The sequence below is a fragment of the Lactuca saligna genome, chromosome 1, assembly GCF_052625555.1.
Source record: "Lactuca saligna cultivar CGN05327 chromosome 1, ASM5262555v1, whole genome shotgun sequence".
NCBI classification, from domain to species: domain Eukaryota; kingdom Viridiplantae; phylum Streptophyta; class Magnoliopsida; order Asterales; family Asteraceae; genus Lactuca; species Lactuca saligna.
In genome coordinates this window covers 4,592,629-4,619,465 of record NC_136417.1, presented here as the reverse complement: position 1 = coordinate 4,619,465, position 26,837 = coordinate 4,592,629, and the positions used below count along the sequence as shown (strand labels likewise).

The 26,837-nt window shown below is 36.8% G+C and overlaps 1 non-coding gene across 1 annotated transcript; it reads left to right on the top strand.

Moving 5' to 3' along the window:
- Positions 1 to 8,862: 8,862 nt before the first annotated feature.
- Positions 8,863 to 8,969, top strand: LOC145027932 (small nucleolar RNA R71). Its single transcript, XR_013675694.1, has one exon. It is a non-coding gene; the product is annotated as a small nucleolar RNA R71 (small nucleolar RNA).
- Positions 8,970 to 26,837: the final 17,868 nt, after the last annotated feature.

Below are 26,837 nucleotides of genomic sequence, written 5' to 3'. Positions count from 1 at the left end.
CGGACGCCAACCAACAGCACCTGCCACCAATGACGGTGTGTGCAACCGAAGGTGCCGCTGAAGATCGGAGTCGAAGTCATGAACGTGGATGCGGGGTTTGTGAACGTCGGGAGAGTCGTGGTCTCTGTTTCGCTTTAGGAGGGACATAAACCGCCACCGGATGTCCGACTGTCGCCCTCTCTTCTCTATTTCTTGCTGCCGTTGATTCGTTCTAGCCTTGACCACCATCGTTAACTGCCATCGAGCGTAGCTGGAGAAGAACCGCCATAACTGGTTGAGTTTTTGGTTGGTGGGTTCATCATTGTTGTCTCCGTGAATACTCCCCACCGCCGTCAAAACCATCGCTGCCACCACTAGAGGGTTCTAGCGTCGCCTACCGCCACCAGGAGGGTGGATGGATCTGTTTGCAAGAAAGAAATCATATAGGTGTTTGTTTCTTCTCTAGGGTGTGTTGTGTGGGTAGTTGTTTGGATGAAAAACCCAAGAACAACCACCACCACCACTTACCATCACCAGCCACCACAAGGGTGGTTGTGTGTGTGTTATCGAGTTGTATATTGTAAATGGTGCCAAAATAATAATATAAATCTCAAAAACACCCACTGTAGGTTGGTGGCTGCCGCCACCGGCCTCCGTGTCGGGTGGTAGTGTGCTTTGCCTTGTGTTGATTCGATTGGGATGCTCGAAACCCTAATAGGCCGAAGGAATCTCTAATGGGCCTAGTGAAATTCTAATGGGCCTAATGAACCCTAATTGGTCAAAGGACCTAGCTATCGGGCCTATTAGGCTAATATGGGTTGTAAACCCTAATTAGGGTTTGGAAAACCCTAATGCCATGAAACCCTAATTTAGGACTTATCAAGATCCGCATCAGAATTATTTAATGAACTCGAAATATTAATGAATAATCATTGAAAATTAACCTAATTCCATGTTGGACTTAATGGATTAAGTCCTTAATGGGTTACGTAGGAAAACTTAACCCTTATCATCATTTTATGTGAAAACCTTAATTTCACTTGGGTTTATTGTTTGGCCTTTCTTTTGGGGGTTATATATGGGCCATCCAAGATTAAGTAAATGGACTAGAATAATTAATGGGCTTCATGGTAAGGCCCATATGAGGAGTTAGGCCCAATTCTGAAAATTAGGTCATAGAAGGACCATAGATTGGGCCTTAATGATTATATAATATTGGGTCATTAGAATGTTGAATATTGGACTAGAATAAATGGTTGGGCCTTATGGTGAGACCTGATAAAGGTTTGGGCCCAATTTGGAAAATTGGGCCATATGTTAGGCTTTGACTCATTGTTGACTTTTGGTCCATTGAATTGGGCATTGGGATCGAATCAAGCTAAGATAGGGGTAAAGCAGTCTTTTACCCCTAGCGTGGACTTATGGTTATGTGTTAGAACCCAATTATTAATTGGGTATTATTGTGATGTTTACAGATTCAGGAATCTATCAGCTAGCAGCCACAGCTTTATCCGCAAAACTTCAACATGTGAGGTGAGTCTCTTCACTGTTTGTATGGGTCTAAGGCACCAACGCCGGCCCATTTAATTTATGTATGATAGGACGACTTGGGGGTTAGACCCAGGCATTATGCATTAATGACCTGGAGGCGGCTCATGGCACACAATATGTTATTATGTATGGTAGGAAGACCCTGCGTTTAACCCTAGGCAATATGTATGAAAGACTAAGAGGTGGCTCCTGGAGCACTGTATGCAATTATGTATGAAAGACCAGGAGGTGGCTTGATGTGCACAAAAGTACTCACTAATTTTAATATTTATAACCTAACAAACTTAACTAACTATGCACTTATACACAGTGTACCTAGTCAGATTACAATATAGCTTGGGTATGTCGGGTGTCGATCACAGGGAACGGTGTTCTAATTTAATATATTTACTATTAAATTAACCTAATTTAGTAACAAGTTTAAAAGGGGTTTTATCTGGTTTTACAAGATCAGATGAACTTAAATCGAATTCAATAAATAAAAACACACTCTTGTTTAGTTTGAATCCACTTCTCCCTTATGGCTAGTTAATGATTACGGATTATTAAGTTGGTTTTTTAGTTGTATTAGTAAAATAGTTCTAACTTCACCAATAATTAACTAATTCATTTCAAACCATGTATGTTCACACATAATTAAACACAAAACTAATTATGAATGTAATTATGCTATGTAAGATTTGTAATATAAACGCAATTATAGTCACAATACACGCTCTCTAACATAGCTAAGCTCTATCTATTCTAATTACTAACTAAGATTGGTTAATCCTAGCTCTAACAATTCAATGTTCACTAAAACATTAGGTAAACAAGTTCATGCAGTTTAATGGTCACTAAGCTACATAGAACATGCAATCAAGCAATTAGAAAAACAAACAATAGCATGCTAGGTTATACAAATCAAACACAAGCAATTTTTACCAACTAAAATTAATCCATAAACATTGAACTATTCATAAGGTTAAATCTTCATCTAGCTAAACAAGAGTAGCTAGATTCAGCTGCTCATCATAGCAACTAAACTTACACAACTAAAAATAATGAAAGACATGTTCTTATTTAACTAAAATATTAACCTCTATTCTTTTTGGTGTTGAAAGCCTCGTCCAAAACCTTTCTTCTGCTCTGAATCGTCTCCTGGAAGTCTTTTCTTCTGCCCAAAAAAGTTCTCTTTCGTAATAATCAGGAGCACTTAAATAATCTCCAAAAACCCGCGCCACGTCGTGGCCAGCTGTGCCACGTCGTGGGCTTCAAGCTATCTGTATCCTCCGTGTCGCGATGTCTATCTTCTGTAAATCCCATGCCACGTCGTGGGCTTCATCGCCACATCGTGAATTAAGTGTTTATCATGATTTTATTATTGTCTTGTCTTTCAAGCCTCCCATGTTCCACATCTTGTCACTTTTGGTCCCTTTCTTCGAAAATCCTTTATATTGACTGAAAATAACAATTTAAAGTCATAAGTATCATTATTCTAAACATTTTATCAATTTATTAATAAAAAGGTACTTAAATATTGCCTAAAAATAGGTATAAATATGGCAATATCAAAATACCCCACACTTAGGCTTTGCTTGCCCTCAAGCAAATTTAAACTTAATTCTTAATTACTAGCACCACACAGAACAATCCGACTCTAGTTCAGCCATTATGCCAAGACCTCAACGCATGCATTTGTATCTAAAATTTTCCTAAAGTACCCCCACCCCCATACTTTAAATACTCACAATCTTCATAAACACTCGCCCACTTTTTCCGAACAATGCTCATTTTATGCAACCCTCCGAATCCATCCGCAGAAAACCTCCTTATCCTCAAGGTATTTTTAGTTGAGCAACCTAAGCATACATAATCTAGAATTACAATTTATGATACCAATATGGAGCTCTTTTGGAATTCTTCACTTCCTTGACATTTGATCTTTGATTTCTTTGAATTCACCACCTTGTTGTTTGATTTTTGGTATCTTCAACTTTTGAATTTCTTGGAATTTTGATCTTTTGATTTTCACACTTTAACTTTGATGCTCCAAAAATTCTTCAAACTTTTTCGTAATTCTCTCTTTTTTTTTATATTACATGTACCTCACTTTTTTCAGTCAAAACCTACATGCTTAAGCAGAGGCACTCAACCTCAACCTTTATTGGTTAATGATAATAATTTTCCTGGATACATTTCAGGTTTAGGCTGCTAAACATATTGCATCCCTCAAACCAAGCGAGGTTATGTTTTGTTCCATGATTTCACTAAAATAAGGGAGGCCACAAATGCACTATAACGTATATTGGCTCAATTAAACATTTGAACTTTCATCGGATCATCCCACATAACACTAGCAATTAACTTAAATTATTATTACTAGATTCCAATTATTAAAAATTTCAATTTTTTTTTTAAAATTTCCAATTTTTACTATCAAATTGTATGATTATCTAGATATTTACTTTTACTACCCCTACCCCACACTTATTTCATACAACGCCCTCATTGTATGCATAAAAATAAATCAAAATTAAAGAAAAGAGAGAAAAAGGAACAGACTCCCCTGGGATAGTGGCATGGACATCTCCAAAAGTGTGGAAAACGTGCATCTCTAATATGGACTTCCAAAAATAGAAACTTAGTGTAGAACTGGGTGAATATGTAAATAAACCACGAACATGGCTCGAAACTTCAATTCTTCAAAGTGGGTGTTTGTAAGTAGAAATGTGGGAAAAAAAACCGAGACACGTCATGGCAGGTAACTGGCCACGTCATGATATGGGATGATAGCGCGAACACAAGACTGCTTTACTTCTTCAGATTCACGAGCGCCACGACGTGGCGCAAGGAGCCCACGTCGTGGAAACTGGACATCGGGAAAAAATGCCTCGCTTCTTTAATGCATCCTAGCAGCTTGACCAATGGCTAAATGGTTTAAGACGCTTGTATGCAAATATACTTCCCAACTGTAACCTCTCTCCTACTAATATACCCCACACTTATCTTGAATTGTGGGTTCCGACTTACGACTCTAAGCTTCCTTGACACGATTCGAAAGTTAACCTTATATGCTCCTTAGAATTCCAATGCTAATCTGAAAAATGAAACAACCCAAAAGGAAGAGTTACATCATAGTTAAATAATGTTGTACATTACACACCAAATTCAAACATAAAAAAAAAACTAAAAACTAGCCAAAAACAAAACAAAATAAAAATAAAATAAAATCAATAATCATCTTGATCTTGCGCTCCACTTGGCCCTGCCCTATCATTCTGCGTACGCCATAGCTCCTCCCATGTCGGAAAATAAGGATATTGTGGTGGCATAGAAGGTGGTCAGGTCACACCCAAAAGCGAATAAATACCCTCCGTAAGCTGGGTATGGTAAATGGAATGCCCCCGTAGATTATCCAAATACGTTCCCACCCAACTCTGAAAAGGGTCGGTGCGCACTCCCTGCACATACTGCGAAGCAGCACGGTCTCTCTCGCCCTCACCTCTAGCTCGAACATTCTGACGCTGCGGTCTGGCTGGTGGCTGCTGTCCTGGCTGCACCTCCTCTTCCTTGTCATCTATCGGCGGTATAACAAAACGACCCTCGATATTCACCACCGCTCGCATAACTCCCAAAACTTGAATGGTCAAATCTGTGTCCGGCAATCGAGTAAGATTCCTCACAAAGTCATGGGTCAAAATATGATATGACCTAGCAAGGCGAGTAACCAAATGCCCCCTGTAATCGGGCTCCCGAGCCTAGAATTGGCCGCTTTCTTCCCCATAAACCTTGCCAACATATAAGGTAAATCACATCAAACTCCTGGAGTAATAAGAGTCCATAAATAAAACAGATTCTGAATGGGGACTTTATCACCATGATGCTTGTGATTGATTGAAAAAGTGATAAGGCAGTGTAAAAATCAGAAAACAGGATTCCGAATTTGTGACTCACTCGAGTCACGAGTGTTGTACTCATGGCTAGAAATGCCCCGCCAGAACTGCACATCCATAACACCGGGAGCAAAATCCCGAATGCATTCAAGCAAGAACGGTATGAAAAACGGAGATTGAGTCTCCACTTCGGTATAAAGGCCCATACACCAAGTGAATTCCTGAAGACCACACTCTCTATAAACACCACCCAAACGAAACACAAGTGTCCGGTTGTAGGTGAAATCAAGGGTGCGTTCCTCGAAGCATACGGTAGAGAAGAACTCTACCGATAATTCCCGGTACACGGGTTCTTGAATGGCAAATAAATTCCTCCACCCGTGACAAGTGAAAGAAAATTGATCTCCAACATATGTCTTCGACCAATAACATTCCAACTCAGCTACCATTCCCACTCCACCAAACCATCCCCAATTGATAATTGGGGCTATTGCAAACTCCATATTGTAGAACCATCCAAGCCGATTCTCGTAAGTAGTTAACAACGGTTGGGGAATTTTTTGAGGAAACTAGTATAAGGGATGTATACTGGCTACATCTATCGGGTTTTCCTCCTGTGGAACAGCTCGTCGTGGTCCCATTTCTGCATACAAAATCAAACCAAAATAGCAAACATCCAAAATATTAAAATAATTTAAGCTGTCTGCCAGAGGTCACGACGTGGCCAGGCTATGCCACGTTGTGGGCCGCAGTCGGTCACAGTTCTTGGATCGGTCCTTTTGTATGCCATTTCTACCAAGATTAATGCTTGGGGTTTGTTCCTATGGACATTCAAGGGATATGCAACCTAGAATCAACAACTAGTTCCAACCAATTTCGTGAATCAAATAAACCCTAACCATGAAAATTTAAAATTGTAAGAACTAACTACAAATAATGAGTAGAACACATACCAAGTAGAGTTAATTGACAAGAACTTGCTAGGAAATTGGAAGTAGATTAAGAAATTGGTTGTGGGGTATTTTGTTCCCATTCGTGCGGCAGTATCAAATGGGGAATGGGGATGTTGGTCAAAGGGTTTTAAGGAAATGGTCCCCCTACTTTTTAAAGGCCACGTCGTGGCTTGCTATGCCCACGTCGTGGACCTTAAATCTGTGATCTAGGCTCGTGTCTCCATTTTGACTCACGACGTGGCTGGCTATGCCCACGTCGTGGAACTGCCCAATTGCAAGATTTTAATAAAATCTCGCATGTTAATTAATTTTCATCTCATTTATTAATTAAAGTTCCCCACAACTAATTTCTTTACTAATTATCAGTTATTAGATAATGAGTTGATGTCTTTCCTAATGAAAAAGAAAAAAATTTAAAAGAAAAGAAAATGCAAACCAAACTCGGGTTGCCTCCCGAGAAGCGCTTCTTTTTCTTGGAGTCTTGAGCCGGACACCGTGCCTTTTACGTTGAATCTTCTGAAGAATCCACCATTGAGATCTTTTGTTCCTTGAACCGCCGCTTGTAAGCTTGAACTCGCCTTTTATATGCCTTCTTTGAATTCTCCTTTTTAGCTTTGCCCTCTTCTTCAAGCTTGCGTTTTGTGCCCTTAGTTTGTTCCTTGCACTCCATAGCATCCTCCTTTTCTTTCACCACCGACTTTGTTACTCTTGAAGTGACCTCTTCTTCATCACTTGTCCTTTCCTCATCCTCTTTGCTCACCCAAGAAGGCGGACTCTTGTAAGCTATGAATTCAATCAAGTATGGAACAGATGCCCTCGGTTTTGTCCTTTTGACTTGATGAACTGCCTTTATCTCTTCTTCCATAAGCTTTTCCAGTTCTTCTAGTTCATTCTATTCATTAATTGTGAACACCTCTTCTTTATCTTCTTGAAAGTCATCTTTTATCCCAAAAACTTCTTGTTCATCTCCAACCCTCAAAGTGAGCTTAGACTCGCGGATATCAACAAGAGCTCCAGCAGTGTTAAGCAATGGACACCCAAGGATTAATGGAACATCTAGGTCTTCTTTCATGTCCAAGACTACAAAGTCTATTGGAAAAACAAATTTTCCAATTTTTACCAAAATATCCTCCACGATGCCCCGGGGTTGTGTCACCGAGCGATTCGCCATGTGAATCTTCATTTTTGTAGCCTTCATCTTCTGAATCTCCAATTTTTGATAAAATGAAAAAGGCATCAAATTAATGCTAGCCCCAGAATTGGCTAAAGCATTAACCTTCATTTTATTCCCAACCTCACATGGAAGAGTGAGGCGTCCAGGATCCCCCATCTTTTCTGGTGTTTCTCCCAACACAACTTTTGAAGTTTGTTCACTTAGAATCACTGTAGACTACTTCTTTAATTGCCTTCGAGTGTCTATCAAATCTTGCAGTAATTTCTGGTTCTCGGGAGCTTTGGATAAGGACTCGACAAAGGGAGTATTAATTGGGATCCCCTTTACATGCTTTACAAACTCTAAATGCTCCTTCTCCAGTAGACTAAGTGCAGCTCGGGTGGGAAATGGCAAAGGTGGCTGATAAGCTGGAACGGGCTCAAAGGATTTTTGATCAGACATGCCCCACGACGTGGCCATTGGAGTGCCATGTTGTGGCGAAGCTGGTTCAACAACTTCTTCATTTTTGAACTTTAACTTCTTTGGTTTTGGATCGGGCTGCTGTGGTTCTTCTTCCAATGCCTCCAGGAACTCAGAGATTTCTTCTTCTTCAATATCGATGGCCATTACGTGAGATTGGGTCTTTACTTCGAGATTCTTAGGGGACAATTATTCCTGAACTATAGTGGCTAGTTGACCAAATTGTACTTCAAGGTTATGGATGGAGGCTTGCTGATTCTTTATCAAAGTTTGTTGTTCCATCATGGCTGAATCAGTGGCATCGTGTCTCTTTTCCGACGCTTCCATAAACTTCATCAAAATGGTCTCTAGGTCGGGTTTCTTCTCGGCTGGTGGCTGCTCCTTTTGATAAAAGCCTCGACTTGTCTGCCTATACTTCTCTTCTTTTTTCCTCTGATACTCTTCATATGGCAGCCACTCCTTCTTCAGTTTCCTCCAGTCCTCATCATACTTATCCCCACTAGAGTAGCATACTTGAGCTTTCCTGTTCCGAAACTCATCTACCTTGCAGTCCTTGGTCAAGTGTGGACCACTACATCTCTCGCAACCCACTCTTATTGCATGTATTGACTGGTCCATTTGTGTTATCCTTCGATCCATATGATTTAGCATTGCCATTACATCTGCTATTTCTTCAGTTTGGGCCCCTCCACTGCCTTTGATTCCATCTTGCCTAGGGTTGTGGTATTCGCGAGAGTGCTTCGCGAATTCTTTAATCAACTCCTTGACCTCCCTTGGATTTTTCTTTGTTAATGGTCCTTAAGAGTCAAGGAGTTGTCTCGTCATAATGTTGACCCCATCATAGAAAATTGAGATCTCTTGTTGCACATTTAGATCATGCTGAGGGAAATTTATGAGCAAGCCCTTGTACCGCCCCCATGCTTCGTATAATGACTCCCCCGTCTGTTGCTCAAAGTTAGCTATTGTCTTCTTGAGTTTGGTTATCTTGGATGGTGGGCAAAACTAGTCCAGGAATTGCTCATGCATTTGAGCCCAAGTGGTGATTGTACCCGGTGGAAGTGATTTTAACCACTCCTTAGCAGCTCCTTTGAAAGTGTCAGGAAGCATCCTAAGCAAGACTGTGTTTCTGTTGACATTTAGGACATTGAAGTAATCCGCAATTTCGTTGACTTCATCTAGATGCTTAAAAGCATCCTCATGATCTTTCCCAAAAATGGGATACCCTTCAGTGCACTCAATATGTGTCCCTTCAACTCGAATGTGGCAGTGGCAGGTATTGCGGGTTGGACTAAACCGGGACTCACATCTTCTCGGATTCGCTTCTTGTAAGCTCCCATAGACATCTTTTCAATTGTTGCCATCTCGTTCCTTGGCTCGTTCTCAGGTTCGCTCGTGTGTTCTTCAAATTCCGACTCGGTATCGCTTTCGGACTCGGTTTGGACGGGCGTATGATCCAAATGCTCAAGATTGCTCTTGTGCCTCGCGGATGAACTTGACTCTCCTGTCTTCTTTCCCGACTTCCTAGAAAAGGTTGACTTTAATTCTTGTAAGGGCGTCTTTTCCTTGTGAAGTGCAGACTCGGAATCTTTAAGTGCTTGCACCAAGTGTGTGTTTGAGCTTCTGGTCATGAACTCCTGCAACTTGCCAAACTAAAAACGTAAAACTAACTACGAATTAAAAATAAAATTTTTTAACGTTCCACGTCGTGGCCAGTATATGGCCACGTCGTGGACTCTGTGATTAACAGAAAAAATTTTATTTTGCTGAAAAATTAACTTTTTGTGGTTTTTACTCCACAAGAAGGATCGATTAATTTAATGCAAATAAATAAGATAAAAAACTAAGTCGTTCCCCGGCAACGGCGCCAAAAACTTGATGTGCACAAAAGTACTCACTAATTTTAATATTTATAACCTAACAAACTTAACTAACTATGCACTTATAGGCAGTGTACCTAGTCAGATTACAGTATAGCTTGGGTAAGTCGGGTGTCGATCACAGGGAACGGTGTTCTAATTTAATATATTTACTATTAAATTAACCTAATTTAGTAACAAGTTTAAAAGGGGTTTTATCTGGTTTTACAAGATCGGATGAACTTAAATCGAATTCAATAAATAAAAACACACTCTTGTTTAGTTTGAATCCACTTCTCCCTTATGGCTAGTTAATGATTACGGATTATTAAGTTGGTTTTTTAGCTGTATTAGTAATATAGTTCTAACTTCACCAATAATTAACTAATTCATGTCAAACCATGTATGTTCACACATAATTAAACACAAAACTAATTATGAATGTAATTATGCTATGTAAGATTTGTAATATAAACGCACTTATAGTCACAATACACGCTCTCTAACACAGCTAAGCTCTATCTATTCTAATTACTAACTAAGATTGGTCAATCCTAGCTCTAACAATTCAATGTTCACTAAATCATTAGGTAAACAAGTTCATGCAGTTTAATGGTCACTAAGCTACACAGAACATGCAATCAAGCAATTAGAAAAACAAACAATAGCATGCTAGGTTAAATATATCAAACACAAGCAATTTTTACCAACTAAAATTAATCCATAAACATTGAACTATTCATAAGGTTAAAGCTTCATCTAGCTAAACAAGAGTAGCGAGATTCAGCTGCTCATCATAGCAACTAAACCTACACAACTAAAAATAATGAAAGACATGTTCTTATTTAACTAAAATATTAACCTCTATTCTTTTTGGTGTTGAAAGCCTCATCCAAAACCTTTCTTCTGCTCTGAATCGTCTCCTGGAAGTCTTTTCTTCTGCCCAAAAAAGTTCTCTTTCGTAATAATCAGGAGCACTTAAATAATCTCCAAAAACTCGCGCCACGTCGTGGCCAACTGTGCCACGTCGTGGGCTTCAAGCTATCCGTATCCTCCAAGGAAATCCTCCGTGTCGCGATGTCTATCTTCTGGAAATCCCATGCCACGTCATGGGCTTCATCGCCACGTCGTGAATTAAGTGTTTATTGTGATTTTATTATTTTCTTGTCTTTCAAGCCTCCCATGTTCCACATCTTGTCACTTTTGGTCCCTTTCTTCGAAAATCCTTTATATTGACTGAAAATAACAATTTAAAGTCATAAGTATCATTATTCTAAACATTTTATCAATTTATTAATAAAAATATACTTAAATATTGCCTAAAAATAGGTATAAATATGGCAATATCATGGCTCCTGGCACCCTATATGCTAATTAGCTAAGTAGAGTAGTATGTATGCTATTTGTCTTTGTGATGCTTGCATGGAAGATGAGGAGGTGGCTCTTGGCACTTGTATGTGAGAGCGTGGGCAAGGCCCCCAGCTTGGCAAGAAAGACCACGTGGCGGCCCATGCCATAATGGCAAGACTATGTTTGGCACATATCAACTTTACTGATTACGATATATATATGGCTCATGGATATGTATGACAGTATACGAGTATGTATTTATATGCTAGATAGTATCCGGTTCAAAGAGATTGAAGGGGTAGGCCGTCACCTAGATATGTTAGGTAGTATGTTGATATATATGGGATGCGGTATTTGGGGAACTCACTAAGCTTCATGCTTACGGTTTACAGTTTTGGATTCAGGTACTCGTTTTTAAAGGAAAGCAGCCGACTTGATCGCAACGCATCACACTATGGTTTCCCGCACATGAGATCTTTGGGATTACACTCTGATATTGTTTTATGATAACATGTTTTGATTATTTCTACTTTAGTTTTGACATGACCTGATATTATGGATGTTTTATTATACATATGGTTTTATAATAACGTATTTAAAAATGAAAATTTTGGCCTGTATTTTAGGGATGTTACACTCGAAACATCCCGGTTATCTCAGCCACCATCTCAGTAGTCTGGCGGAGATCCTAAAATTATCGCGCCAACTGCTGCACCTCAATCAGCGGGGCAAACTCGGCCCTGAAGGTGGTCACAAAATTATCCCATGTCATCGCATCAACAACCTGGTCAACAACTGTGCATCCCATCTCCTCCGACTGTCACACCCGAGCCGTCGGTGGAAACACCGGGTGGTGTAACGTCATTCTTTGTATCACACTTATATAACATACATTGAACATTATTAAAGAAAATACATACCTTTATTGATAATTAAAAGCTACATAACTGTTTTTCTAGAACCTATTACATAATATCCGACTATGGCATATTTCTTAATGAACAGAAAGATAATAGTAAACTTCTCTTATTCGAATACATACCAGCTTTTCAAGATCCTGAAAACACATACATTTAAAATACGTCAACATAAATTTGGTGAGTCCACAGGTTTTGACTCTATATAAAAATAACACATTTTCCAAGTTCAAAAATATAGTTTTGAAAGTATCATTTTGACTCTTCAACATTTAGTATATATATCAGGTATAATATTCTACTTATCAAATAAGTGCTATACCTAAACGTTCTTTGAACCTAGAGTATAAGTAGGGGAAACTTATACATAACATTAATACTTGTATACGACAAAGTATAATGTTTCTAACAAATTGCTACCATGAGCCTGTAACCGCTGCTACGACACAATACCTCTGATAAAACACACTCATGATTTCCATGAGAAACAATGCACTCATAATTTCTATGAGAAACAACCTCGTACACTTCATCGACGCTGGAACAATAACAAGTAAAAGGATAGTTCATCACTTGTTTATGGTTGACTGAAATTAACAATCACAAGTGGGGTTGTCAACCCGTATACTAATTATACATGACTTCCTCGCTCACACGGGATTAGTGGTTACTGTTCAGAGGATTTCTGCTAAGATACCCAATCTTAGTTGATGAATACAATTACTCATGTAGACTTCGACGACTTCCTATAGCCCTAACAACAAAAGCATTTTCGTGTCTAAAACCCTAAGTTACTAGACTTTGCTTTTAAACATTACTCCTAACTTCATAACATTTAGGCAGTATAACAACTATAACTTGAAGTAAAACTAGGTTTTATCTTGACATAAAACCAATAACAACAACAACATATAACATTACAAGTTTTATATTGGCATAAAACCAACAATAACAACGTACATACTTTTTAACATATAGAACTTCCGAATATAACTTCGGAACTATATCGAACACAACATATATAGAATCTTAAGTATAACTCAAGATCTACATTAATATATTTCTATAAAAATAGCATGCTAACAACTTGACAATAGTTGTATATATTTAAAATATTATACTTAGAACAACTATATCTCGATTAATATAACTATCTATATTGATACAAATAAACCATCATATAGACCTAATAGTAACATATATACAATATATAGCATGTGTTTTCCCCCGAAAGTATTAGAAAGTGGGGCCGTGAAACTCACCCTAGTAGCGTGCTTTTATGTATCTAAGCAGAAACAGTCAACGATACTAGGTCGTCGGGGCCCGGGATGCAAGATGGCTTCAGCAAGTGAGAGAGGAGAAAGGGAAATGGTGTAAGGAATAACTGAGGTCGGACCTGCTATTTATAGTAAGGATTTTGGACTCTTACGTTGTGAGTTTTATAAAACTCACGTCGTGAGTCTTGCATGTTCATCCCGTAGACTTGCCATTTGCATCCCTAGCTTCGGAGGGTGGCCATGTGACTCCTCACGTCGTGAGTTATCCTTGCTCATGTCATGAGTTTGGATCTTATCCCTTCGTAGCCTCATCGCACACCTTCTAGATTCCGAGATGTGGCAAAATGACACCTCACGTCATGAATAAACCCTTGTTCACGTCGTGAATTCAGTCAGATTAGGGTTTCTGATAGCCGAATCTTCGGAAGGTCGTAAATTTCGCATACAAACTCCGTTTTTGATGTTCTTTATATCCACACGTAGGTATTTACGAGTATTACATCTCTATTATAGACTCCAATGGATAATTCTAATTCAATTTTAAATTACTCTTATTATAGAGATATATAGTGTTCGGTTTATCACAACTTCCTTATTCGAAGTCAGATTCAAACGTTCTCTCTATCTTTGGAATCGTATGGACATATACTTTGAGTTGTATTACAAATAAAGTTTGTATTTGTATTAGAATTTATCATGAACCACATAGTATGTTTATCACATTACTAGTTTACAAAATTATATGATTGGTATAATCACATGTTATTATCTATTGACCTATTTTGACTGATGTTACACCCACCATTCTCATGCCATGTCTTTTAGAAGACAGGAAGCAAGTCTAACCTTTAGCGCCTCATGGAAACTGTGTAACGCCCGTGTTTTTGGGCTAAGCATTAGTGCGGTGATGTAATAGTCAGGTGAAACATTGTAACCTATTTTGAAGTAATAAAGATGAGTTGTTCGAGTAGTATGTGAATTATGTGAATTTATATGATCTATACTTATTTATAAAGGTATAAAAAACAAAGAACACCCAAATCTGACTTCGTATGAGGAACACCCAAATCTGACATCGTATGAAAAAGTTATGATTTTTTCTAAGATTTGGCATAGCAGTGTAGAACCCAAAATTCGAATTTTAGATCGAGTGGTTTTTGGCCAACGCAACCTAAATGAGAGTTGAAGATCTCATTATTAGTAGCGCAACGGTAAAAAGATAGACGATAACGAACGTCGGATGAAGAAGTTATGAATTTTTAACAGACTTTTCCTATCCCGGCCTGTTAAAAATAAAATCAAAATTAGCCGATGGAGTCTAAACGAAAGTTTTAGAGTACGATCCCAAATACGCATGGATATAAAGAACATCAAAAACGGAGCTCGTATGAAAAAAGTTACGGATTTTAGAAGATTATTAATTTTTAGAGTAACCAGCGAGTGACATGTAGCACAATCTGAGCCGCACATTCTTCCCCACGGCTTTGCATGAGATCGCGACACTTGGAGCATTTCGCCCAACATAATTTTGAGTACGCTTAGCGTAACCCTTAAAAACCCATTACACTCAGCGTGATTCTTGAGTACACTCAGCATACTCGGCGCTAACAACCTATAAATAAAGGCATTTTTCTTAACACCTTTTCTCAACTTTTCTCCTAAATACCCCAAACCTTCAAGGTTTTTACATAGCACCTCCAAGGCGTTAGAAGAGAGTCCTAGAGCTTCGGAAAGCTCTGAGAAGAAGAGATTTCTACTCAGAGGCTCTGCCCGTGTAAAGCCAGGTTTTTAGCAAAACCTGCTGTAAGTAAGATACGCCTACCCTACTTTAAATATAAATTATATATAAAAGTAATATCATTATTATGAACCTATAAATAAGATTTATCAGTGATTCAAAGTCATTATACTGATTGAACTGCTTACGGGAGAGGTGTCTAGAATGGTCACGTTGGGTTTGGTTGTTGGATTTCAGAAAAACTATATGTCGAAATGGTCCTGCCTTCCAACTATCCTGCCTGGCTGATCCTTACTTGATAGATCATGAAGTAGACTTTGAATTAATGATGAATCTATACTAACAATTAGTCACAATAAAGATTAGACTAGAATCTAGTGGTAATAATACTAGGTTTCGTCGAAGAAAATCATATTGTTAAGAAGCGAAGCACTGCTCGAATTTCGAATCGTCACTTTAACAAGTGAGTGCATAGTTACTTTCATCTTACACATAGATATGAAGTATTTTATATAAATTATGTGCTATAAGTGCATATTATCTGAATACTTGTTGTCTATGCTGGATGAACGTTTTCATACATCTTTTAAATGATTTAAACTGTATATGTATTTTATATCTACAAAATGTGTTGGGTAAAACATGGGTAGATGTAATAGTTGGTGTGTGATGAAATAAAATGATGAGAGGCCTCGATGTTGATGTTAATCTAGTCATCTATCAGAGTATAGATGACGGCCACGAACTTTTCTAAACAGTCCAGTGGAATGCTAGCAGGCTCGCAACCTGTAGGTGTTTTTAAACGAGATGTTCACCAGTATACTTCATCCCCCTATTGGTTTCCTTTAGGACGTTTATTGTTGAGGAACTCCCTTAGCAGTAGTGTCCATCCCGATGATGATCCTTAGGCTAGGTCCCTTATGATAGGTGTTTAGGGAAAAAGTGAGGATAATAGGAATGGGTAATCAGGTTATTGTTGGTTGGTGAAATTAATAAAATTATTTATTGTGGGTTGAAAACCCTATGTGCTCACCAGGATCCCAAGCCTGACCCACTCAGTTTCTTGTATTACAGGTAGTGGCACTCAAGCATAGATGTGATGTTTTGATGAGGGATTACGGATGTTTTGATGAGGGATTACGGATTATAGGCCTGTAGATATGAATACATGTTGTAAGGCTTATATTTTACTATTTATGATTTTGATTTGTAACGAACATGACATCCCGTGGTTTTAATGAAATACATTTCTTCGGAAATGCTTTAATAAATCTTTATCATATTTTCTTTTGGGAACAAATTCCGCAACACTTTTCTTTAAAATGTTACTCTGATTTTTAAACAGGTATAAACAAAATCGGTCTTTTTTGGCTGTGAAAATGGGGATGTCACAGTTGGTATCAGAGCATTAATTTAAGCGAACTAGGAATTTGTAGGTTTTCTAGACCTAAATTTATAATGCTAAGCGATGATTTTGAGATGACTATTTACTATACTTTAGACACAAGCACTAGTTTATTATAGGAAAGATGCCTAAAATGCTTTTATGTGCTATATGCTATTATTTGTTTGGATCTATGGTCTGTTGCCGATCGGATTTGGAAACCTTATGTGTTCAGGATTCTAAACGTACTACTACGATATTAGAACTAGCATGTAAAAGTTTCGGAGGGATAAGCATGATTTAAACGTCTATCCTAAGTAAAGATCTAAATTCACCCTATGCGGTGTGTAGATCAAGATGGCAAGAACCAAAAGTGAGAACGCAAATGGAAATAGAAATCCACAACCTTAACCTCAAGTGATTGAGCAAGTACCTATTGTAGCAGCCGCACCTGAGCCAATCACAATGGTCGGGGTAAAAGCGATGATCCAGATGATGTTGGATCGTCAAATGGAGGAGACAAGGCAATTACTGCTACAATATAGGGACGAACCTACGATGCCAGTTGAACAACCCGAACTAAATGATAGACAGTCAGAAGGAGGGAACTAAAGTGGGATCGTTGGTCAAGCCAACCCACCAATAGTTTGAAAAAATAACCAAGATGATGGAGACGAAAGGAATGGATGCAAGAACAAATATTTTCTAACTTACAAGCCATCGACCTTTACTTGGAAGGAAGATCCGATCAGAGTTATAAATTGGATCTCGGAAATGGAGTTGGCCTTCATGATGTGTGGTTGCAGAGGCAAGTTACAGACCACATTTGTAGTATGCCAGTTCAGGGGAGGCGCGGTTCATTGGTGGAACACCTTGGGGAAGACATTGAGCCCTAATGAGCCCCTGCAACTAACGTGGGTAGAGGTTTTGGTGCAATTGAAGTGCAAGTATTGCTCGAGCTAGAGAACCAATTCCTAATTTTGAAGAAAGGGAGCATGTCCATTGATGAATACACCAACAACTTCACAGAAAAGATGGATTTTGCCTTGCACATTGTCCCAGACGAGCTGAAAAAATTTGACAAGTACACAAAGGGACTTCCATGGGAATATGTTGTACCAGTACGTCAGACACCTACTTTAGAGGAAACTATCTAAGCTGCCAAGTTTGTTGAAGATGTGATTAAGGGAAGAGCCGCCAACAAGATCGAGGTTGGCGAGGAGACGGAATTCGAAGGGTCTGCAAGGCCCAATAAGAAAATCAAGTCTGGTTAAAGGAAGTTTGGAGGAGGAGGAGGCAAAGCAAAGTGGTGCAACAAGTGCAAGAAGAAGCACTCTGGGAAATGTGATAGAGAAGTCACTTGTCTTAAGTGTGGAAAGCCCAGGAACTATGCCAATGAGTGCACGTTCAATAAGAAGGTATGTTATGGGTGCAACGAGGAAGGGAACATCTCAAGGGACTTCCCGAAGAAGAAAGAGGCAGCAAGACCCAACGTTCCACCAAAGCTGAAGGCGAGAGCCTTCCAGATGACGCTAGAAGCTGTGAAGGAGGTAGCAGATGTCGCTTCAGGTACCTTTCTTGTAAATGGATTACCTGCCAATATACTATTTGATTTGGGAGAGAACTACTCCTTTGTATCACATAAATTTGGTGGGAAACTAGCATTGCCTGTAGAAAAACTTGATAATACGCTACTTGTGGAAGTTACCAGTGGCAAGTTCGTACCTGTAAGTGATCATATTAAGAACATCGTCATCGACATAAATGGAAACGAATTCCACAAAGAGTTGTTACCCATAGAGTTGAACGGTTTCGACATCGTTCTGGGGATGGATTGGCTTATCGCCAACAATGCCGAGATACTTTGCAGGAAGAAGATAGTAAGAGTAAACCCACCCGGAAAAGAGTCATTTATGGTGTACGGGGACAAACACGGAATAAACTCTGGAATCATTTCCCTAATGAAAGCTAGAAAATGTTTTTCTAAAGGATACACATCATACTTGGCATTCGTGATCGATGCTAAGAAGGAAAAAAAGGAAATGCTAAGTATACCAGTGGTCTGTGATTATCCGGAAGTCTTTCCCGAAGAGCTTCCTGGATTACCGCCTGATAGACAAGTAGTGTTCCAAATAGACTTGTTACCAGGAACGACATCAATAGCAAAAGCGTTGTACTGATTAGCAGGGACAGAGATGAAGGAGCTTCTGATGCAAATTTAGGAGTTGTTGGACAACAGTTTCATTCGACCTAGTTCATCACCCTGGGGAGCTCCGGTGTTATTCGTGAAAAAGAAGGACGGAAGCATGAGAATGTGTATAGACTACCGAGAGCTGAACAAGGCAATGTTGAAGAACAAGTATCCATTGCCAAGGATTGATGACCTATTCGATCAGCTGCAAGGTTTGAGCTATTTCTCAAAGATCGATCTTAGGTCCAGATATCATCAGCTAAAGGTGAGAGAGCATGATATTATGGACACTACGAGTTCTTGGTTATGTCGTTTGGACTAACCAATGCTCCAACAACATTCATTGATTTGATGAACAGGGTTTGTAAACCATTCCTCAACAAATATGTGATCGTGTTCATAGATGGCATTCTGATTTACTCAAAAAGCCAGGAGGAACATGGAAAGCATCTACGAGGAGTGTTGGAAGTGTTGAAGAGGGAGAAGCTATATGCAAAGTTCTCCAAATGCGATTTTTGGATCCGATAAGTCCAATTCTTGGGTCATGTGGTTAACCAAGAAGGGATGATGGTTGAACCAGCAAAGATCAAAGTTGTGATGAAGGGGGAATGACCGAAAAGTCCCACGGAGATTCGAAGCTTTCTAGGATTAGCTGGATATTAGCGAAGATTTATCCAAGGCTTTTCTTTGATAGCTGCTCCATTGACAGCTTTGACTCACAAAGGAGCTACATATATACTTGGAGTGAGAAGCACGAAGAAGCATTTGAGAAGCTAAAGAAGAAATTGTGTGAAGCACCAATTCTTTCTCTACCCGATGGAGTTGAAGACCTTGCAGTGTATAGCGATGCATCGGGAGTCGGGTTACGATGTGTTCTAATTCAAAGAGAAAAGGTGATGGCATATGCATCTCGACAATTTAAAGAACATGAAAAGAACTACCCCACTCATGATCTGGAGTTGGCAGCGTTGTATTCGCCCTAAATATATGGAGACGTTATCTTTATGGCACGAAGTGCAAACTTTTCAATGATCATAAGTGTCTCCAGTATCTTTTTAATCAGAATGAATTGAACATGAGACAACAACGCTGGCCAGAGTTACTTAAGGACTAAGATTGTGAGATACTTTACCACCCTGGTAAAGAAAATGTTGTAGATGATGCTCTGAGTCGAAAAGTCAACCTTGAAAGAAAAAGGTCAAGAGCATTAAGAATTGAAGTTGTCTTGACGATTGTGGAAATCAACAAGAAAGCATAGGAAGAAGCTTCAGAGAAAAATGACCGAAAGGAAGAATGTTTAGGCAAAATGTTGGAGTTCGGTACAAACAACCAAGGATTGAAGGTATTCCAATATAGGATTTGGGTACCTAAGACGGGAGGAGTAAGAGATCTTCTAATGGAAGAAGCTCACAAGACCATGTATTCAATTCATCCCGACAACACTAAAATGTACAGGGGTCTAAAACCCTACTACTGGTGGCTGATGATAAAGCTCGATGTTGCAAAAATATAACAAGTAAATAATATATCCACATCATAAATATATTCAATCGACCATCGTCTAACTCATGTTCCACTATCATTGCTCACATTTAATGAATGATTGGATGTATAACATTCAGATTAATGTCCTTAAAGAATAATTATTTGACCATTCACAAAATGACATTAGAAAATGACATGTCATAATGAGCTATGATAAAAGATTTTGTTTAAATTTGAGAAAAAAATAATAATAATATAAAAACCATGCAAATACTAATGTTCTCCAACATATTGTATTATTTTTTAAAAAAAGTGTATCCTAACTTGTTTTTTTCTTTTACTTTTTTTTAAAAAAAATTATAAATCTATGGGTGTAATAAACAAAAACGTCTAGGTCCAAGAATGAGTCATCGATTTATTGGAAAGTACCAGAAAGAAAATTATTCGGGGTGAAGTGGAAGTAAAAGTTTTCTTTAAAAATAAAGATGGTCTTAATGTTGGTTGCCTTAATAAAATTGTTGTAGAATTATTTTTATATGTTTTAAAAAAACAACACTTCTATTTGTTAGTTTATTATAACTTGATAAAGTTGTGTTTTAATATATTTTAAGGTTGTAGAAATCGGGATTAATTGTTTGACGTTCTTCAACCGACTAGGATTATGGGTGTTCGATGGAAATTATGGATTAATCAGGTTTGACGGGAATAATAGGTCAACAAAAGTTAAAAAAAATCAAAAAAATCAACTTTTTTTTACTCCAAAATTTTTAAAATTTTAAATTTTCAAATATTATACCAAAATGTTCATATTTTCGTATTTTCAAATTTTCAAATTTCAAAATTTTCATATTTTCTAATTTTGAAGTGCTTGTTTTTTTAAATATATTAATCTTTGATTAATTTTAATATTTTATTAATAATTTATGGTTCCCGATTAATATCCGGTTAATTCCCGCCAATACTGATTAATTCATTAACCTGAGTCGACCGTCGAGCTACCGTCAAATGATTTTTACAAGATTGATATATTTAAAGGTATTAGATCTTTTATGCTATATATTTAATATATTTATATCAATTTAACTTGGAATATAATATCACAAGTCACAATATTAAATATAACATAAAAGGTTTCTCATGCGTCGCATAGGGTGGAAGGTGTTGCTTTGTTTAGTATAACAATGTACTTTAATTTCATCTTATTATAACTCTATAAAAACAAAATATTTTGAAGTATAATGTTGTATTTGGATGTTCTACAAAAAATAATAGGATGTTATTACTATAACAAATGAAATACTTGAAAGTACACTACCTTAAGTGGACTATGCCCACACTCATCGTCCTTCTCCATATCTTAATTCTCATGTTGCTCAGATCCCATTCTAGGGACGTCTCCTATAATCATGGTATCCTTTCATGGAAAACTAACACGTCCCACATCCTTGTTTCCTCTCCCTGGTTACAGTCTTTCGACTCGTTCGATACTTAAGAAACCCTAGAAACCTATATAACATCATCTTGGTTAACCAATCTTAGACTTTCCGGTTGAGGGTTATCTTGCTAATTTTGCATCGCCAACGTCTCCCCCTATTGTGTTGCACATATTGACTACTGATTTGGAGCACAAAACTGTGTCGGGCCTCTAGGATGCGCGACCGGAATTGGAAACTCAGTTGTTGTGCACATCTGGAGGTGATTTGCAAAATAAATACAAATTACAACAAAATCTACTTTAATTCTACTTGTAATATGTAGAACAATGTATTGAATTGAAACATTGAAAATATTGTTGTTATCACAACAAGCTTATTGTGTTTTTAGAACAAACATGGATGCTATTCAGCATATTGATCACCGTAATTTCTTTTGTACATAGATATGTCTGGATTTCCCCCTTCCTAGTGGCTTCCTAATGTCAATGTCACCAAGCATCCACCTCTCCTTCTTTGTTGTGGCTTTTGTAGAGACCTATATAATCACAAGAAACAAAGTACAATGTAATATAATCATGCATCCAAAGATAAAGTAATCTAGGATATTATGCAAACTGTTGACTCTTACATAAATTACATATAAAAAGATAATGTATAATCCATTTGAAACAGTTTTGTTGGGATTTTGCAAACTATAGATATGTTCGAATTTTTCCCTTCCTAGTGGCTTCCCAATGTCAAAGTCACCAAGCATCCACCTTTTATTTTTTGTTACAACTTCTGTAGAGACCTATATAATTACAAGAAACAAACTACAATATAATATAATCATGCATCCAAAGAAAAAGTAATATGGGATATTATGCAAACCGTTACCTCTTACATAAACTGCATATAAAAAGATATTGTATATTTCATTTGAAACTGTTTTGTTGGGATTTTGCAAACCAGTGACTCAAAAATACCATTTCATGTTTTGTATATCCACTCACAAAATTGATTTATCTAGAACCACGACTTCTGTAATTTTAGGTGGAAAACTACATAATAGCTCATTAATAAAACCAAATTAAGGGGTAAATGAGTTTTAAATGGGTGTTGACAGTATGTGAATAAGATCACTTACTTGTATCCACAACAAAAGTTAACCAATCATTGCATCTTCTCATGTCTAAGAAGGAGATCCTTTTCACACTTTAATACATGAGAAAACAAAAACATGCCTTAAAGAAAAGAAACGACAACTATATTATGCTCTGTAGAGAAAAGGATACAAAGAATACTTTTCACGATGACATCATTCCAATTACTATAGAGATCTATGAATCTGATTACAATAATGATTTCTTTTGACCCTTTTGAATTGGCACCCCAAATCTAGGACATCCTACTTAAAATTTGAACCTTCAAAATGTTCTTTGTCACACCTATACCATATCATTCAATGGATTAAAACAAATGAGAAATTTTAAAAGAACTACAAGTCACCTTGAAGAGAACCTGACTTTGTGTCTTTCAATGAATATAAAAGGTTGAAGAAGTGTATAAAACTTCTCATATAAGTTCAATAAAAAAATTTGAAGCCAAGAAATGTACTTGAAATTGAAGAAAAAAATAAATTTGAGAGAAAGCGAGTGGGGTTACTATCCGGTCATTATGAAAGTCGATGTTATTGTTGATTTCCCTATTCCTGTATTCGTTTTCCCTAACTACAAAATCGATCTTCATGTTCACACATAAGTGCAAAGAAAAATAACTATGATCTTTAAATCAATAATTAATGAATCAACATTTAAAAAAAAGAATAAGTATAGTTTAGTTGGGTTTTGGATGGGTGTTTATTTTCGATCAGAGACCAACAATAACCAACATATTTTTTAGGTGGGATGAGTTTTGTACCTGGAACAACAGAAAATAAAAACAAAAGGTAGATAGATGATGTTTGGTACCTAGGTAGATCCCACAACATAATCAACTGCCAACATATGGGCCATTTTTTGCTTACCTATGACCTACAAAGAAGATATGTCTGAAAGACCTTTATGCTCAATGATTATTATGAAATGATGTTTGCTAATAACATATGATCGTATCGGGTCACCTTATGTAACAAGTAAACACTAATTGATTATTTATTAAGTAATATGATTATTAATAAAACAATCAACACTTATACTTAACTGGATATTTTTTTGTTTTTGAGAAAATAATAATAAAATGTATCATAACTAGTTACATGAAACTCAAATACCTAAGCATCTGCTTTTGATTTTAACCCCCTTCGATGGTGAATTCAGAGGTTTGTGGAGTGTAGGTCGTAAGCCAGAATTTGATCACTGTATTATCCCAAAAACCTAAAACGATCGAACATAGAAGAGGAACAAAAGAAGAAATACATACAGATTGGTGGAGAACGGGTTTACGTATCAATGGAGGACATGGTGAATAACATCTTCCTTCTTTTGAGTGGAAGATCCGACAGTGAGTTGTGACACCCACATAATTTAGTATACGTTAATTATTAATTTGTATGTTATTTTTATTGATTAAATAAGAATAATATATAAAGTAAATAATATTTGTGTATAAATAATGTTGAAGTTCATATTATGATAGTATAAATAAAGTTAGTAAATAATATGAATTTTATTATGGAAATTTAAAAGATTTATAAAACGCAGTATCGGGTTATATAATTGAAAGCGAAAAATATATTATTTTATAGGAAAAAAAATGTAAATGAAAGTTGTAGTATACGTAAATACGAGACCGTTGATATTAAGAACTTCGGAAATGAAGCTTATATGAAGATGTGATTTTTCAAAGATACAACACATCCAATCTAATTCAAAAATATAAAGTAAAAATATATTACAATTTAGTTGCTGTGATCGAAGTTAAAGTTGTAGTACATGAAAATATTAAATTGTGGATATAAAGAACGTCGACGACAAAGTCCGTATAAGAAAGTTACAATTATCTGAAGATAATGAGAAAATAGTAGTTTCTACACAGCAACCAGCCAAACGCCAACTACCAAATTCAAGGCAGCCATAGGGCCAAGTGATTTCCTAGTTTTTTGCCCCATATAAATAGCAAACAACCTCTTCCTTGTTTCATTGTTATTTTCGATCAAATTTCTCTCTTAGCCCTCAAGGTTTCAGTCCTTTGTGATTTAATTTCTTCGTTCTTAAGTATCGCTAGCAACGTGCTGGAGTGTTGGAGAATCTCTTCAGGAAAGGTCTATACGTCAAAGTTATGCTCGTCGTTTTCCGAGTTTCTGGCCAATCGGGTAAGTTACATTTTCGCTTGAGAAACTTGATATAGTGTATTCCCATTGTCGTTATTATGAACCTAAGAATAATATAAGTTGTTAATTCTAATTATATTACTGATTGGTCTACTTACGGGAACAATACCTTGGATATACATGATCTACTTACAAGAACAATGCCTTGGATAGATATGTTGACTTGGTTGTTCGATTTCATAACAAACTATATGCTGAAATGATTTTGTCTCTTGACTGTCTTAACTGACTAATCCTTATTTGATAGTCATGAATTATTATATTGAAATTAATAATAAATTAAAATAAAAATATTAAAATTATATAAAAAGAAATATATAATTCATTGTAATGATCTCGAGCGTTATAAATACAAATAAAAGGTTTAAGCGAGAACTACACTTAATAATATTTGTGTTTATATATTTGGAAAGGAAAGCAGAAGTGTTAAGACGTAAGATAATCTGCTCGAATAAACATTTGCCTTTTTACAGGTAAGTGTGTAGTTACTTTCATGGCACACAGTTACATAAAAAGTATTTTTTATATCAACTGAATGCTGAATATTTATTATCTAAAATATGTATTTATGTGTATATTTATACAAAGATGATAATATTGCATGATATTTACTGTGCCGAATATGGTTGAATATTGTGCTAGATTTATTTATCTCATTATCATGCTTAGGTTACATTTAAGTTGGATAATAAGTAGTTTTATATTGGGGGTGTGTGAGATTTGCATAACGTAGAGGGATCTGTTTCTGTAGCACTATTACATGTCGGGGTACTATTTCGTACCATAGTACTATTACACACTAAGTCATCTATCGGAGTAATTTGATGACCACTGACTATTCAAGAAATTCTTGTGGAACATTGTTGGGTTAGTAACCCGTAGGTGTTGGCCAATCATCTATATTTTTGAGTAGGTATGATATTCATTTGACTACTATACCCCTTCCATGGTTTCTCTTATTGACTTATAGTTGCCAAAGAATCTCTGAAGCAGTGTAGTCAACTCGTTACTTACAGTGATTCATCATGTTAGATCCTATGGGATCATTGTTATAGGATGAGTCTGTGAGAATCGATGGGTTCGGTAACTAGTGGTGCATTATCATAAAGATATATCATACATGTATTGTTTGATAATGTTTGTGTTTGCATGATAAATATTATAATATTGTGGGATGAAAATCATATGTGTCCTACCAGGTTCCTTTCTTGGCTCACTCAAACTTTATGTATTACAGGAGCAGTACTAATGTTGCAGCGGTACTAATGTTGCTGGAAATTGGTAAGAGTGTGCTAAATGATTAAAAGACTTATTATTGTATTGTGTCTTGTAATAAATTACACTTGTAACTTATGTTTGTGACAATGATTATGACATCCTTAGAGTTGTATTTTTAAATATGATTTGATATCCAAAAATGTTTAAGTTTATCTTGAATTTTCCGCAACAGAGTTCTACAAAAGACTCTATTATTTTCAAAGCATGAAAGAAAAGTTTTTTTTTTAAGTCTAAAATTAAGAGGTGTCACGTGAACTCTACTAATGTCATGATAACAAGAGAATAACACATCGAAACCATGAAGCAGATGAAAACCACCTCGCCTCCAAACCACATGGTATTGAAGCCGATTCAATACTTATCACCATTCATAAGTCGACACTCATTTTAATATATATATATATATATATATATATATATATATATATATATATATATATATTCAAATGTTTTTAGCAAATATTGTGTGCCTAAATGCTCCAATCAGAATTTAGGAAAAAAGAAATCATTAATTAAATAATAAAGGGTAACTTAGTCATTTTACCTTTATAAACCAAAAATAAATGTTGTATATTTGGAAAATCATTAAGTGAGTATCACATATCCTTTTTAAATCGTTGTTCA